Below are 17,642 nucleotides of genomic sequence, written 5' to 3'. Positions count from 1 at the left end.
CCCTATAGTCCACAATATAGTATAATACACTTCCTATAGTCCTCCATATATTATAATGTACACCACAGTCCTCCATATAGTATAATACACTCCTCAGTCCTCCATATAGTATAATACACTCCTCAGTCCTCCATATAGTACAATACACTCCTCAGTCCTCTATATAGCATAATACACTCCTCAGTCCTCCATATAGTATAATACACTCCTCAGTCCTCCATATAGTATAATACACTCCTCAGTTCTCCATATAGTATAATATGCTCCTCAGTCCTCCATATAGCATAATACACTCCTCAGTCCTCCATATAGTATAATACACTTCTCAGTCCTCCATATAGTATAATACACTCCTCAGTCCCCCATATAGCATAATACACTCCTCAGTCCTCCATTTAGTATAATACCCTGCTCATAGTGCTACATATAGTATAATGCACCCCTCATAGTCCTCCATATAGTATAATACACTCCTCAGTCCTCCATATAGTATCATACACTCCTCATACTGCTTCATATAGTATAATGCACTCCTCATAGTGCTCCATATAGTATAATGCACCACCATAGTCATCCATGTCATACAATTCACTTCCCATAGTATAATGCACCCCATAGTTCCTCATATAGTATAATGTATTCCCCATAGTCCTCGATACAGTATAATGCAGCCCACATACAGTATAATGCAGCCACCACACAAAAGTATGATGCAGCTCCACCATACAATATAATGTAACACAAATAGAATATAATGCAGCCCCCCTCATAGTGTAATGCAGCCCCTCCATACAGAGGAAGTGAGAAAGACACGGGCAAGCGGTGACTAGGGGGCAGGGGAGGACACAAGGGGGCTAGGGGAGACAGGCACAAGGGTGACACAGGGGGGCTAGGGAGCAAGGAAGACAGGCACAAGGGGACACACGGGGGCTAGGAGTCAGGGGAGAAGGGCACAAGGGGACACATGGGGACTAGTGGGCAAGGGAGACTGACACAAAGGGACAAGGGAGACTGACACAAGGGGACACATGGGGACTAGTGGGCAAGGGAGACTGACACAAGGGGACACACGGGGACTAGTGGGCAAGGGAGACTGACATAAGGGACTTGTGGGCAAGGGAGACTGACACAAGGGGACTAGTGGGCAAGGGAGACTGACACTAGGGGACACACGGGCCAAGGGACACAAGCACAAGGGGATAAGGGAGACAGGCACAAGGGGACACACAGGAACTAGTGGGCAAGGGAGACTGACACAAGGGGACACACAGGGACAAGGGACACAAGCACAAGAGGACAAGAGAGACAGGCACAAGGGGACACACAGGGACTAGTGGGCCAGGGAGACTGACAAGGGGACACACAGGGACTAGTGGGCAAGAAAAACTGACACAAGGGGATACACGGGGACTAGTGGGCAAGGGAGACTGACACAAGGGGACAAGGAAGACTGATACAAGGGGACACACGCAGACTAGTACACCTCCATGTTCATCCCTGAATCCTCCAGATGGCTGAGCGGCTGCGGCATCCCCCTCCTGGGCGGATCAGTCCATGCGCCCCCCGCCAGCTCCGAAGCCATCTGTTCCCAGTCCCAGCAGCCGCCACAGGCTCCGCCAATATGGTGGCCGCCATCACTTGTGCAGATGCTGCACTACCTAGGCCCTGAGGGGAATGATGGGAGAGGGAGCATCAGCTGACGCTCTCTCCTTCATCATTGCTTTGAATTGTACCGGCGTCTATGCCGGTATAGTTCAATGTGGCAGCAGCGGCGCTGGCGGCAGGCTGGCCCCGCTGACCCATGGGCCCATAGCGACTGTGTGATGTGCCGCTATTAGCGGCACGCCACTGGCTGGGGGCTCCTGGGGGAGCGGGGACCCTAGGCAGCTGCCTGCTACTAATGCTGGCCCTGTGAGCATCTGACCGGCCGGGCCTGGTTGCAGTGGCGACCGCTGCGACCGTGGTAGTTAACGCCCCTGGCTGTAAGCCATAATCATCAACATTAACAGAAATAAACACTTGGAATAGATCACTCTGTAATGACTCTATATATGAGATTCACTTTTTGTATTGAAGAACTGAAATAAATGAACTTTTTGATGATAGTCTAATTTTGTGAGAAGCACCTGTGTGTGTAATCTTATTTTACTTTTTGTGTGCCTCTTTGTCCCGTGGATTGTGGACCAGCTATAGGGGAAGATAGGACTTCCCTAAGAATTGATCCATGGAGATTGTTTTTTCTTGCCCTTTCCCTGCCTCCAGCTGGCACTCCAAGGTGCTGAAGGTCTAGTCACCAGCTGGCAGGCAGGAGAACAGTGAAGGTGCCATTCCTGCTAGCAGGTCACTGTGCCACCACTCGTGCTCAGGTCAGTCCCAGCTGAATATGCCCATTGTGCAGCACAGAGAGCCCCTGTCCTGCGCCTGGCAGGGCTCTGCCTCCTCACACTGTGTGCCATCTCCTCCCCATATGGGTGTAGTTACACCTCACTTGTTGAGGAAGCTCCCCGCCCCCCGTGCGCAGGACAGCCCCATGACAGCTGCTGCCTCCTTCCCAGGGCCAGAGCTGCCCGCTCATGTCACTGCACAGAGCCGGGAGCCCGGTGAGTACCAGTGTGCGGGGCGCATGACAGCGGTGTGACCGGCAGGGCAGCTCCATGCCGGGGGCGAGCTGAGGCTTGGGCAGTAAGTTGGAGAAGTTGTGCGCTCCACACAGAGACTTGTGTAAGTAGTGACATTACTCCAGTGTGTGGAGGCAGTGAGACAGGCAGCCCGGGCTGATGGGGTATACTGGGTGCGGGTGGTGTGTACCGCTGTGGGGTCCTGGCAGAGCTGGTGACAGGGGGCGGGGCTGAGCACTTCTGAGTGACAGCTGCTTCATATGTACCCCCACGTGGGCACTGCCCTGCCTGGGGCATGCTGCATAACTGCACTGTACCTGGGAGTTACTGGGGATAGTCCGGGTGTTATTAGGTTACTGGGGTGAGGAGATATAACAGGTGTTATTAGGTTACTGGGGTGAGGAGATATAACAGGTGTTATTAGGTTACTGGTGTGAGGAGATATTCCAGGTGTTATTAGGTTACTGGGGTGAGGGGATATTCCAGGTACTATTAGGTTACTGGGGTGAGGAGATATTCCAGGTGTTATTAGGTTACTGGTGTGAGGGGATATTCCAGGTGTTATTAGGTTACTGGTGTGAGGGGATATTCCAGGTGTTATTAGGTTACTGGTGTGAGGAGATATTCCAGGTGTTATTAGGTTACTGGGGTGAGGAGATATTCCAGGTGTTATTAGGTTACTGGGGTGAGGAGATATTCCAGGTGTTATTAGGTTAGTGGGGTGAGGAGATATCCCAGGTGTTATTAGGTTAGTGGGGTGAGGGGATATTCCAGGTGTTATTAGGTTACTGGTGTGAGGGGATATTCCAGGTGTTATTAGGTTACTGGGGTGAGGGGATATTCCAGGTACTATTAGGTTTCTGGTGTGAGGGGATATTCCAGGTGTTATTAGGTTACTGGGGTGAGGGGATATTCCAGGTGTTATTAGGTTACTGGGGTGAGGAGATATTCCAGGTACTATTAGGTTTCTGGTGTGAGGGGATATTCCAGGTGTTATTAGGTTACTGGGGTGAGGGGATATTCCAGGTGTTATTAGGTTACTGGTCTGAGGGGATATTCCAGGTGTTATTAGGTTACTGGGGTGAGGGGATATTCCAGGTGTTATTAGGTTACTGGTGTGAGGGGATATTCCAGGTGTTATTAGGTTACTGGGGTGAGGGGATATTCCAGGTACTATTAGGTTTCTGGTGTGAGGGGATATTCCAGGTGTTATTAGGTTACTGGGGTGAGGGGATATTCCAGGTGTTATTAGGTTACTGGGGTGAGGAGATATTCCAGGTGTTATTAGGTTACTGGGGTGAGGAGATATTCCAGGTGTTATTAGGCTACTGGTGTGAGGAGATATTCCAGGTGTTATTAGGTTACTGGGGTGAGGGGATATTCCAGGTGTTATTAGGTTACTGGGGGTGAGGAGATATTCCAGGTGTTATTAGGTTTCTGGTGTGAGGGGATATTCCAGGTGTTATTAGGTTACTGGGGTGAGGGGATATTCCAGGTGTTATTAGGTTACTGGGGTGAGGAGATATTCCAGGTGTTATTAGGTTACTGGGGTGAGGAGATATTCCAGGTGTTATTAGGCTCCTGGTGTGAGGAGATATTCCAGGTGTTATTAGGTTACTGGGGTGAGGGGATATTCCAGGTGTTATTAGGTTACTGGGGTGAGGAGATATTCCAGGTGTTATTAGGTTACTGGGGTGAGGAGATATTCCAGGTGTTATTAGGTTACTGGGGTGAGGGGATATTCCAGGCTTTATTAGTCTACTGGTGTGAGGAGATATTCCAGGTGTTATTAGGTTACTGGGGTGAGGGGATATTCCAGGTGTTATTAGGTTTCTGGTGTGAGGGGATATTCCAGGTGTTATTAGGTTACTGGGGTGAGGGGATATTCCAGGTGTTATTAGGTTACTGGGGTGAGGAGATATTCCAGGTGTTATTAGGTTACTGGGGTGAGGAGATATTCCAGGTGTTATTAGGCTACTGGTGTGAGGAGATATTCCAGGTGTTATTAGGTTACTGGGGTGAGGGGATATTCCACGTGTTATTAGGTTACTGGGGTGAGGAGATATTCCAGGTGTTATTAGGTTACTGGGGTGAGGAGATATTCCAGGTGTTATTAGGTTACTGGGGTGAGGGGATATTCCAGGCTTTATTAGTCTACTGGTGTGAGGAGATATTCCAGGTGTTATTAGGTTACTGGGGGGAGGGGATATTCCAGGTGTTATTAGGCTACTGGTGTGAGGAGATATTCCAGGTGTTATTAGGTTACTGGGGGTGAGGAGATATTCCAGGTGTTATTAGGTTACTGGGGTGAGGGGATATTCCAGGTGTTATTAGGCTACTGGTGTGACTGGATATTCCAGGTGTTATTAGGTTACTGGGGTGAGGGGATATTCCAGGTGTTATTAGGCTACTGGCGTGAGGGGATATTCCAGGTGTTATTAGGCTACTGGTGTGAGGAGATATTCCAGGTGTTATTAGGTTACTGGGGGTGAGGAGATATTCCAGGTGTTATTAGGTTACTGGGGGTGAGGAGATATTCCAGGTGTTATTAGGTTACTGGGGTGAGGAGATATTCCAGGTGTTATTAGGTTACTGGGGTGAGGAGATATTCCAGGTGTTATTAGGTTACTGGGGTGAGGAGATACTCCAGGTGTTATTAGGTTACTAGGGTGAGGAGATATTCCAGGTGTTATTAGGCTACTAGCATGAGGAGATATTCCAGGTGTTATTAGGTTACTGGGGTGAGGAGATATTCCATGTATTATTAGGTTACAAGAGTGAGGGGATATTCCAGGTGTTATTAGGTTACGGGGTGAGGAGATATTCCAGGTGTTATTAGGCTACTGGGGTGAGGAGATATTCCTGGTGTTATTAGGTTACTGGGGTGAGGAGATATTCCATGTATTATTAGGTTACAAGAGTGAGGGGATATTCCAGGTGTTATTAGGTTACGGGGTGAGGAGATATTCCAGGTGTTATTAGGCTACTGGGTTGAGGAGATATTCCTGGTGTTATTAGGTTACTGGGGTGAGGAGATACTCCAGGTGTTATTAGGCTACTGGGGTGAGGAGATATTCCAGGTGTTATTAGGCTACTGGGGTGAGGGATATTCCAGGTGTTATTAGGTTACTGGGGTGAGGGATATTCCAGGTGTTATTAGGTTACTGGTGTGAGGAGATATTCCGGGTGTTATTAGGTTTCTGCTGTGAGGGGATATTCCAGGTGTTATTAGATAAGTGGGGTGAGGAGATATTCCAGGTGTTATTAGGCTACTGGGGTGAGGGAATATTCCAGGTGTTTTTGGGTCACTAGGGTGAGGAGATATTCCAGGTGTTATTAGGTTACTGGGGTGAGGAGATATTCCTGGTGTTATTAGGTTACTGGGGTGAGGAGATACTCCAGGTGTTATTAGGTTACCTGGGTGAGGGGATATTCCAGGTGTTATTAGGTTACAGGAGAGAGGAGATATTCCAGGTGTTATTAGCTTACTGGGGTGAGGAGATATTCCGGGTGTTATTAGGTTTCTGCTGTGAGGGGATATTCCAGGTGTTATTAGGTTACTGTGGTGAGGAGATATTCCAGGTGTTATTAGGTTACTGGGGTGAGAAGATATTCCGGGTGTTATTAGGTTACCGGGGTGAGGAGATATTCCAGGTGTTATCAGGTTACCTGGGTGAGGGGATATTCCAGGTGTTATTAGGTTACTGGAGTGAGGAGATATTCCAGGTGTTATTAGGTTACTGGGGTGAGGATATATTCCGGGTGTTATTAGGTTTCTGCTGTGAGGGGATATTCCAGGTTATTAGGTTACTAGGGTGAGGGGATATTCCGGGTGTTATTAGGTTACGGGGTGAGGAGATATTCCAGGTGTTATTAGGTTACTGGTGTGAGGAGATATTCCAGGTGTTATTAGGTTACTGGGGTGAGGAGATATTCCAGGTGTTATTAGGTTACTGGGGTGAGGAGATATTCCAGGTGTTATTAGGTTACTGGGGTGAGGAGATATCCCAGGTGTTATTAGGTTAGTGGGGTGAGGAGATATCCCAGGTGTTATTAGGTTAGTGGGGTGAGGGGATATTCCAGGTGTTATTAGGTTACTGGTGTGAGGGGATATTCCAGGTGTTATTAGGTTACTGGGGTGAGGGGATATTCCAGGTACTATTAGGTTTCTGGTGTGAGGGGATATTCCAGGTGTTATTAGGTTACTGGGGTGAGGGGATATTCCAGGTGTTATTAGGTTACTGGGGTGAGGAGATATTCCAGGTACTATTAGGTTTCTGGTGTGAGGGGATATTCCAGGTGTTATTAGGTTACTGGGGTGAGGGGATATTCCAGGTGTTATTAGGTTACTGGTGTGAGGGGATATTCCAGGTGTTATTAGGTTACTGGGGTGAGGGGATATTCCAGGTGTTATTAGGTTACTGGTGTGAGGGGATATTCCAGGTGTTGTTAGGTTACTGGGGTGAGGGGATATTCCAGGTACTATTAGGTTTCTGGTGTGAGGGGATATTCCAGGTGTTATTAGGTTACTGGGGTGAGGGGATATTCCAGGTGTTATTAGGTTACTGGGGTGAGGAGATATTCCAGGTGTTATTAGGTTACTGGGGTGAGGAGATATTCCAGGTGTTATTAGGCTACTGGTGTGAGGAGATATTCCAGGTGTTATTAGGTTACTGGGGTGAGGGGATATTCCAGGTGTTATTAGGTTACTGGGGTGAGGAGATATTCCAGGTGTTATTAGGTTACTGGGGTGAGGAGATATTCCAGGTGTTATTAGGTTACTGGGGTGAGGGGATATTCCAGGCTTTATTAGTCTACTGGTGTGAGGAGATATTCCAGGTGTTATTAGGTTACTGGGGTGAGGGGATATTCCAGGTGTTATTAGGCTACTGGTGTGAGGAGATATTCCAGGTGTTATTAGGTTACTGGGGGTGAGGAGATATTCCAGGTGTTATTAGGTTACTGGGGTGAGGGGATATTCCAGGTGTTATTAGGCTACTGGTGTGACTGGATATTCCAGGTGTTATTAGGTTACTGGGGTGAGGGGATATTCCAGGTGTTATTAGGCTACTGGCGTGAGGGGATATTCCAGGTGTTATTAGGCTACTGGTGTGAGGAGATATTCCAGGTGTTATTAGGTTACTGGGGGTGAGGAGATATTCCAGGTGTTATTAGGTTACTGGGGGTGAGGAGATATTCCAGGTGTTATTAGGTTACTGGGGTGAGGAGATATTCCAGGTGTTATTAGGTTACTGGGGTGAGGAGATATTCCAGGTGTTATTAGGTTACTGGGGTGAGGAGATACTCCAGGTGTTATTAGGTTACTAGGGTGAGGAGATATTCCAGGTGTTATTAGGCTACTAGCGTGAGGAGATATTCCAGGTGTTATTAGGTTACTGGGGTGAGGAGATATTCCATGTATTATTAGGTTACAAGAGTGAGGGGATATTCCAGGTGTTATTAGGTTACGGGGTGAGGAGATATTCCAGGTGTTATTAGGCTACTGGGGTGAGGAGATATTCCTGGTGTTATTAGGTTACTGGGGTGAGGAGATATTCCATGTATTATTAGGTTACAAGAGTGAGGGGATATTCCAGGTGTTATTAGGTTACGGGGTGAGGAGATATTCCAGGTGTTATTAGGCTACTGGGTTGAGAAGATATTCCTGGTGTTATTAGGTTACTGGGGTGAGGAGATACTCCAGGTGTTATTAGGCTACTGGGGTGAGGAGATATTCCAGGTGTTATTAGGCTACTGGGGTGAGGGATATTCCAGGTGTTATTAGGTTACTGGGGTGAGGGATATTCCAGGTGTTATTAGGTTACTGGTGTGAGGAGATATTCCGGGTGTTATTAGGTTTCTGCTGTGAGGGGATATTCCAGGTGTTATTAGATAAGTGGGGTGAGGAGATATTCCAGGTGTTATTAGGCTACTGGGGTGAGGGAATATTCCAGGTGTTTTTGGGTCACTAGGGTGAGGAGATATTCCAGGTGTTATTAGGTTACTGGGGTGAGGAGATATTCCTGGTGTTATTAGGTTACTGGGGTGAGGAGATACTCCAGGTGTTATTAGGTTACCTGGGTGAGGGGATATTCCAGGTGTTATTAGGTTACAGGAGAGAGGAGATATTCCAGGTGTTATTAGCTTACTGGGGTGAGGAGATATTCCGGGTGTTATTAGGTTTCTGCTGTGAGGGGATATTCCAGGTGTTATTAGGTTACTGGGGTGAGGAGATATTCCAGGTGTTATTAGGTTACTGGGGTGAGAAGATATTCCGGGTGTTATTAGGTTACCGGGGTGAGGAGATATTCCAGGTGTTATCAGGTTACCTGGGTGAGGGGATATTCCAGGTGTTATTAGGTTACTGGAGTGAGGAGATATTCCAGGTGTTATTAGGTTACTGGGGTGAGGATATATTCCGGGTGTTATTAGGTTTCTGCTGTGAGGGGATATTCCAGGTTATTAGGTTACTAGGGTGAGGGGATATTCCGGGTGTTATTAGGTTACTGGGGTTAGGGGATATACTGGGTGTTATTAGGTTACTGGGTAGTGGGGCTATTCCAGGTGTTATTAGGTTACTGGGGGTGAGGATATAGTCTATGTGTTATTAGGTTAGTGGGGTGAGGGGATATTCCAGGTGTTATTAGGTTACTGGGGTGAGGGGATATTCCAGGTGTTATTAGGTTACTGGTGTGAGGGGATATTCCGGGTGTTATTAGGTTACTGGTGTGAGGGGATATTCCAGGTGTTATTAGGTTACTGGTGTGAGGGGATATTCCAGGTGTTATTAGGTTACTGGTGTGAGGGGATATTCCAGGTTTTATTAGATTATTGGGGTGAGGAGATATTCCAGGTGTTATTAGGTTACAGGGGTGAGGGGATATTCCAGGTGTTATTAGGTTAGTGGGGTGAGGGGATATTCTAGGTGCTATTAGGTTTCTGGTGTGAGGGGATATTCCGGGTGTTATTAGGTTACTGGGGTGAGGGGATATTCCAGGTGTTATTAGGTTACTGGGATGAGGGGATATTTCAGGTGTTATTAGGTTACTGGGGTGAGGGGATATTCCAGGTGTTATTAGGTTACTGGTGTGAGGGGATATTCCAGGTGTTAATTAGCTTACAAGGGTGAGGGGATATTCCAGGTGTTGTTAGTTAACTGGGGTGAGGGTATAGTCCAGATGTTATTAGATTACTGGGGTAGGAGGATATTCCATGTGTCATTAGGTTACTGAGGTGAGGAGATATTCCAGGTGTTATTAGACCAGAACAGATCCAACTGTATATAGAAAAGCCTCATTGCAATTGTAGAGTTGTGATTGGCCGTCCCAGACTTTTCCTTATGAATTATTACTGTACTGTATTACTTGTTGGATAGATCTGGCCTGGTTTGTGGAGTAGTTGTAATGCGTTAAATGTCCATCTACTGTTCTTATTTGGAGGCCAAGTCAGTAGCGCATTTGGGCATCATGGTATTCTAGGTTTAAGATGAAAGGGATCAACTTTATTCAGAGAAGAAATCACTGGATCTAATTTTCCTGTATTCACTTTGCAGAGCACCAGTTTAAAACTGACATGATCGCTAGTTGTATTGGTATTTGCTGCAGTTTATGTTGTAATGGTGTGGAGGTATTATTTTACCCTTGTATGATAGTATTATTTGTGTGCCTGAATTATTCAGTGGTACATAGTTATATAATTATTACATTGTTTGGGGGTGATGCTGATGCATTTATATATATAGCTGTCCTAGACCCCACAGTACTGATATTCATTATAAAGCAATATCCAGAGACAGTGTACTGCAGAGGTGATATATCTAGGCCCATCATGTGTTATAAAAGTTGTCCTATGGTAGACATACTAAAATATATTTTTAGAGGTAACAGATGCCTTTGGACTTGTACCACCTATTGTTCAATACTTGGCTTAGTGTTATCCCAGTTGGTGGTCAGGAGTGCAAGGTGCCATGCCAGAATTGTTTGATTAAAGGGGCTACCTTGCTGATTTTTATCACCAACAGTGAATTTTTAATCCTGTTACAAAATGAATTGGTATCTTGGACGCTCCATTCATTCTCTATGGGACCACTGGAAAAAGCCAAGCATAGCACTTGTCAGTCCCGTACGGAATGGATCAAGTGGCAGTCGAGCATGCTCATTGCCGCTCCATTCTAACAGGGATAAAAGTTCCCCATTTAACTGATTGGTGTGGTTCCCATTGATTGACTCCCTACCAATCAACAAGTTAACATCTATCTACTTGTTTTATGAAGGCGGACATTGTGCAGGGGTATGGCTGCCAGCTTTAGAGCGACTACAGAACAGGAAGACTACTTTCTTGCCTGAGACCATGTTCACACGGTCAGGATTTTGTCAGTATTTCATATCAGTATTTGTAAGTCAAAATCAGGAGTGGAACAATCAGAGGAAAAGTATAATGGAAACATGTCACCACTTTCCGTTTTGGCTTACAAATACTGATGCGAAATCTCACCAAATACTGAACGTGTGAACATGGCCTTAGTCTCTGGAGAGCAAACTGAGAGCGAATGGTGAAAGCGCCTGAAAAAGTCTGTGCAGTTTGATAAGTTGAATGCATGCGTTGACAGCTATTCATCCCTAGCCATGCATAATTGGCCAAGTGTATATGAGTCCTAGTGGGGAGAAGGGAGTAAAATACTGCCTGCTTATCTTGCCCGAGAACGAAAGAATTAGGCATGGTGAAGTCCAAGACCCATACCCTTCTTTCCCCTAACATCTGCCGTTGAGGGAAACTATACACATCAGTTGGTTGTCTGGTTCTGCTGAAATTGGCTATGCAATGGCCCATATTGTGTATGGCCACCTTTATTCATAAGCTGCATGTAGAGTAGGTTTAGTACAGAAGGTCAACTGGACAATCCTGTATCCAAGACAAGACATAATAAAATGATACCTTAATATCACTGCAGAGCTGTGTGAGATTGTGACAGCGGACTGTCCGTCATTACATGTCTTACACAAAGGTAAATGCAGACCACACGAGGAACCATTAATACAAAAATGCCATAGGGACCCAACGCCCAGTGGATAGGCCCCAGACAAAGCATTGAAAAAGGACACTCCAAAATTTAGCAGGCTTTACAGAAGAGAAGATATAGAGCATCAAAGTCAAGATAATAATTAAAAGGGTATAAGTTTATTACAAAACCATCATCAATAACAATCATATTGGTACATGTAGCAAAAATTCCATACAAAGACAGTACAAGAGACAAGTTTAGACAAGAGATCGGGTAGAGAATGGAGTGTGTAGCCTAGTCACATCGAATTATTAAATAGTAAAGTGCATAGTGCAATTTAATAGCATGAAGGACAAGAGTAAGATATTGCGGCGGTCATTAATAAATATCATATTGGTAACAGTATCTGTAAAAGGAATGCCCATAGCAAGTATCCCTCCCCATGGCCTATAAGTTATTACTCATGCTACAATGTACCAGTATGTATGCCACACAGCCCCAACGCGCGTTTCGCGTTTGCTTCCTCAGGGTGCTATGTCTTACACTAGTAACACCCTCTTTCATTTAATATAAGTCCTGGAGGCAGATTCTCTGGAGATCTATATCCGGCCCATAGATCTTAACAGCTTATTTATATATAAGAAAACAGTGGATTTCTCTGGAATAAGACATTGGATTGCAGATATCAAGATCACATATTATTCAGCTTCCTATGACCTAGATGCCCATATAGACGGCATAGGAGGGTTGATCCCACTGACAGATTTCGTTTAAGAAGTAACATTAAATACTACTGATGATTTTGGTGTTAATACATTTTATCCATGGTTATCTTTGGTGGTTTGTTGATCAATAATAGTATATCTTGTGATCTTTCCTGGTGTAGAAGTTCTTACATTGTCTGGGATAAGGAAAAAGGAGGTTGAGTGTAGTGAAGGATAATGGTTTATATTTCACAATGGTAAAACAGACCTTGAATTGTGATAATATACCAGGGTTCCCATGTGTTGTTGACACCCTGAACCTTGCACCGATAACGATTTCAGGTTGTGTCTAGGAGGCAGCTAAAGACATTCACATTTCAGACTTGTCAATGAAGGAATTATCATCTGGCACAAAGAGTGGGAAATTCTTATGTAAAACCACTTACAAAGCCAAAAAGCAATATTAAGATTTCGAAACCTCCTTATCTAACAAGCAGAACTAATCCATGCTTTATTCGTATTTGGAGCTACATTTTGATTTCTATTAGTTTTCATTGACCAATGAGAACTGTTACACAGTTAGGTCTTGTGTGTGGTGTGTACAGACCTGTACAGTGGTACACAGAGTGACTAGGGGTCCATATCATGAATTTGTAGACACTTGTACCACTGTATGATGTTTCCATGCGGTACAATATTCACTCTTTGAAGTATTGCCTCATGCATGCCATGATGTGAGGTCACATTGTTACTCACATGTACTGGCTCCACACCCATGACCAACTCCCATCTTCTTTGGCCACCTCTTTTTTCTGTAGTACAGATGTCATCAACATCATCACCTAAGGCATGTACCACATGTACTTCAGGAGGTTTGTTTCGCCATCCATTTCTCTCAGCTCGCCAATCAACTCTTCAGTGAACTTCTGCTTATTTATCTTCTATATGCATTACCTTATGGCTCAGATCTTCAGTTAACCAATCATCATCTGCTGAAAGCAAAACTAATTCTTCTCTGCTAATACTGGTGCCGTTCACACTATTATGCTGCTGCAACAGTGTTTAATCCTTTCTGCAAGCCAGTATCCATTTTATCTGTACATTACTATTGCCTGCAGTTAACCACTAATTTACTGATTGCCTACATCTCTGACATTGACCATCAATCTGCTGGTAGCACACAACTCTGACATTTAATTTGGATTTCTTATGTATATTCCACACTCACGGCTCTGTGTCTTCAGTTGTTCCTGTCAGCTTTTCTGCCTGTCGTCCTGAATAACCTGTTGTTCTGGTCCACGCTGATCCACTTGCCATCCGGTAAGTCCTGCTCGCTGTTCCATCGCCTTTGGTCTGTGTTGCTCAACATAACCTACGGCTTAGAGAATCCACCTCACATGTCTGAGAGCAGAGTAAGGTGCTATCTGTTTTTAATAGCAACCATCCAAGTTTAGAAAGTTTGTGAGAATTTAGATCAATAGTAAAAAATGATAAGACTATTTACAAAAGAATTAAAAGTAGCATTAATATTTCAGAATTTTAGAAAGATGCTGTTTATTATACACTTTTACATTTTTTCCATTAAGTGGATAACTTGTGTAATGCTCATGCAACTGAAGTGTTGGCCAGTGACTGATGTTCTCAGAGATAAAAGTCAGAAGATCAGTCTGAGGTTTTTCGTAAAAACTTCCTCTTATGTTCACACATATTAGGGAAGTCCTGGTAATTTAGTTTTTCGCCTGTCTGTGTATATGTGGTTGCATTTTTGTCACATGTACATCTGGGTACATTATTCTCTTTGACATTGTAATTGTGATGCAGCATAATCTATTTTTTTGTGTGTGACAGTTCACTGAACTCTAGACCATTGTTTGCTTGGTAGTTGAACGTGGCTGTATGAATTGGATGGGGATGGTGACATGTATCACTGATGCAATACTCATCCATTATTAATTCTACAATCTGTCAAATTCTCTAGAAATCAGTTGTCCAACTCCTAAAGGTTAATTCAAAATAGATAATAAAAAAAAACCACTTTAGAGTTTACTTACCTTTCCAATTTGATGCAACATGGATGATATGTTATCCAAAGTGCTGCTTGATCACTGCAGCCAGCAAGCATATCACCGTGGGACGGTGTTTAAATTTATAGAGAAGTGTAGTAAAAAGTTAATTTTTGTGATCTCACAGGAACCATTTCTTAGGTGCCAAATGAAGAGGTCCTTTTGACAGTATGCCTATATATATTTATATTTTGATAGTTGATTAAGGCACTATATACCAGGAATGGACAAAATATCCAATAAAGGGAATCTGTCAGTAGAATCAACCCTGCTAAACCGTCTATATGGGCACACAGGTCATAGGAAGCTGAAAAAAATGATACCTTGATATCTGCGATCCGATGACTTATTCCAGAGAAATTCACATTTTTTTAACTATGTAAATGAGCTGATAAGATGTATGGGCCACACATAGATTTGCATTAGAATCTGCCTCCAGAGCTTATTTTTAATAAAAGGGGGGAGTTACCAGTGTGAGACAAGTAACTAACACAGTACAGTAGAACTGAACTTTTGTCTTCTGTTTACATTAGCAGCTGTAGCTCTCACAGCTCTGCTTTATCTCAACACTGGCTGCCTCTGAGATGGAAGCTGAAGTAATGCGAACAACCTGCAGATGTGTCGTTATAGTCACACAGCTCTGCAGTGAGATTATGAGAGCAGAGAGTGTCCATTACTTGTCTCACACTGAGAACGCCCCCTTTCATTTAAAATAAGCACCACTCTAGCTTTTTTTTTTAATTGCAGCGCTGGAGTGATGCTTTAAATGTCATTTTCCTGATCCCCGTCTCATACTCAACTGCTGCGGCCTTCATCGTTTTCCAGCATCGCTCCCATCGGTGACCTGTCGGCAGCTCCAGTGTTTCATGGAGCTGAATGGAGGACACTTTTCAATACAAGTCTATAAGAACCTCCTTTTGGCTTTTATATATTTGCATTAAGAACTTCCGGACAGTCAGACACTGCGCTCGCAAGATGGTGTTGCGGGACTGGAGCGGCACTGAAAAATGGTGAAGATGCCAGAGGGTGAGTATATGACTGGAGGCATGGGACTTACATTTAAAGCGCCACTCCAACACTAAAAAAAATCCCACTGGAGTGGTGCTTTTAGTATTAATGAGGACAAACAACACATTTCAGCAACAAACTGCCTCCTTTGGTAAAAACACCAGGAGAGGTCTGACAGCCATCTACCTTCCACTTTCCATTATGTGTTATATTATGCTGATAGATTGAGAGTTTTAGTATACAGCTATTAATCAACCATGTTTGATTTTAAAAAGTATTGGCCTATATCTTTTTATACTTATATATCATAAGAAACACCAAAATGATAACACTAACAAGGCCATGAAGGTACAACCATAACAAAATACCAAAAAAGAAACACCCTCACACAAGAGCCAAGAAATAAAAGAATATATTGTCTTTATTAGTACATACAGAATAATATAAAAACAACAATAAAAATACTTAGGGCAGTAACCACCAGTGCAGCAGCAGCAGTGGGTCCCAAACAGGAAACAACCTCAATATAAGCAAATAGGACAGTAGAACGCTATTATAAAGAAAGAATACAACTAGATATTACATAAATGTAGATATACATGGGATGCAAAATAAGTACACGTGTAACATAAGATCCATCAAAGTGATGTGTTTACATAAAGTATAACATGTGTCTATACCCATGAAACTAACAATTCCCCCATGCAGAGGTAAAACAGTCAGCTAAACAGCCTAACAAAATGCTATAGGTACTGCATGAATGTAAGATATAAGCATAATTACCAGGAGGAAGGACCCGGAGACCCACCACACCCGACGCGCGTTTCGCACCGAAATGGTTTTGGTATTTTACTTATATATCATGTCTTAAATGGTCATCTATTTATTTGAATAAATAGCCTGTAATAAAATTATTACATTTTAGTTACTATAAGAGAAATGTGTAGCTACCCTCAAATTTCATTGACGATAACAACTGATCACCAGTAAGTCCTATCTGAGAGAAGGAGTTGTCCAATTTGTACTACCCTTTTGATGTTGGTGCAAGCCTTTTAAAGTATTTATGATTCTCATCCAGACTGGTACGGTTGTACACTTAATGATGTAGGGACCCTATTATGGATCCATAGGCATTTCTTGTATTGATGAATGGTGTTTTTCCGTGAGGCGCATTTTTCGCCCCTTAAACAATTGCCTTATGTATGTGAAGGGGGGCACAGGGACAGTGCTATAGGCCGGTAGTGAATTCTCTTCAGCAAATGAAGGTAAATGTCCCAGCTCATTACACAAATTATTTTATTGTAGAAACATTAAAACATAGTATACGGCTTGATCCTTACAAAGTGGAGGTGCACATGAGCACCGACAATTCAACAACGCGTTTCGATCTAAAAAGATCTTTTTCACAGCTAAATTAATTATGATCACGTGAGTTTTGTAGTCCATGTGAACCAATCACATTTTCAGTTCATATCACATGATTTAATATCTTAAGGTCCTTAAACATTATATTTTTTCTCTTTTTCTGCAACACTGATCCATTATTCAAAATACTAAAACATAAACATACATAAAATTAGGATAAATAATACAACAAATAACATCAGTAATGGAACATTATCTCATTTTTCTTATTTAGAACACCGGGATATTTAGTTCCCAGGTAATATATCCAAAATGCTTCTCGAGTTAATAGACGTCTTTCAGGATCACCTCCTCGCCTAGAACTTTTAATTAGCTCAATGCCTGAAAATATTAAAGATGATGTGCACCTCCACTTTATAAGGATCAAGCCGCACAATATGTTTTAATGTTTCTACAATAAAATAATTTGTTTAAGGAGTTGGGACATTTACCTTCATTTGCTGCTGCTTCACGTCGAGTCTGGACAGAGTCCCATGCACCTGTGGCTGGACTTGGTGAGCTGACAAGGGCTTCCAGCCCAAATTTTCTATGCGTTAGTGAATTCTCTTCACCCTGAAACCACTCTTCTAAACGGATAGTTGTCATAGGTGTGCTACACTGTTGCATACATTCTGCACTTACTTGTGAGCTAGAAACCTCTTCTACATATGTGTCCTGGGGCCCGGGATTGGTAACATACAGACCAGGAGAACTTGGGTCCAGTTCAACGGATTCGATTTTACTGTATGGTACTGATACATCCAGCTGTGGCATACAGAATGGGACAGAATTTCTTCCAATTGTTTCTTCCATTGCCTACTACACTACAAGTTCCTGGCCTCCA

The 17,642-nt window shown here is 43.6% G+C and overlaps 1 protein-coding gene across 2 annotated transcripts in view; it reads left to right on the top strand.

Moving 5' to 3' along the window:
* The first annotated feature begins 2,517 nt into the window (after positions 1 to 2,517).
* SLC26A2 (solute carrier family 26 member 2) overlaps positions 2,518 to 17,642 on the top strand; it is a 92,232-nt gene continuing 77,107 nt past the window's right edge. The window contains exon 1 of one of the 2 annotated variants that reach the window (XM_077265741.1): positions 2,518 to 2,600. The gene's annotated coding sequence lies outside the window, so the exon portion shown is untranslated. Of the gene's footprint in view, positions 2,722 to 17,642 lie in introns of both variants that reach the window. The other variant, XM_077265746.1, reaches the window with a different exon arrangement.

The sequence above is a fragment of the Ranitomeya variabilis genome, chromosome 5 (assembly GCF_051348905.1).
Source record: "Ranitomeya variabilis isolate aRanVar5 chromosome 5, aRanVar5.hap1, whole genome shotgun sequence".
NCBI classification, from domain to species: Eukaryota; Metazoa; Chordata; class Amphibia; order Anura; family Dendrobatidae; genus Ranitomeya; species Ranitomeya variabilis.
This window is presented reverse-complemented; position numbering and strand designations above follow the sequence as displayed.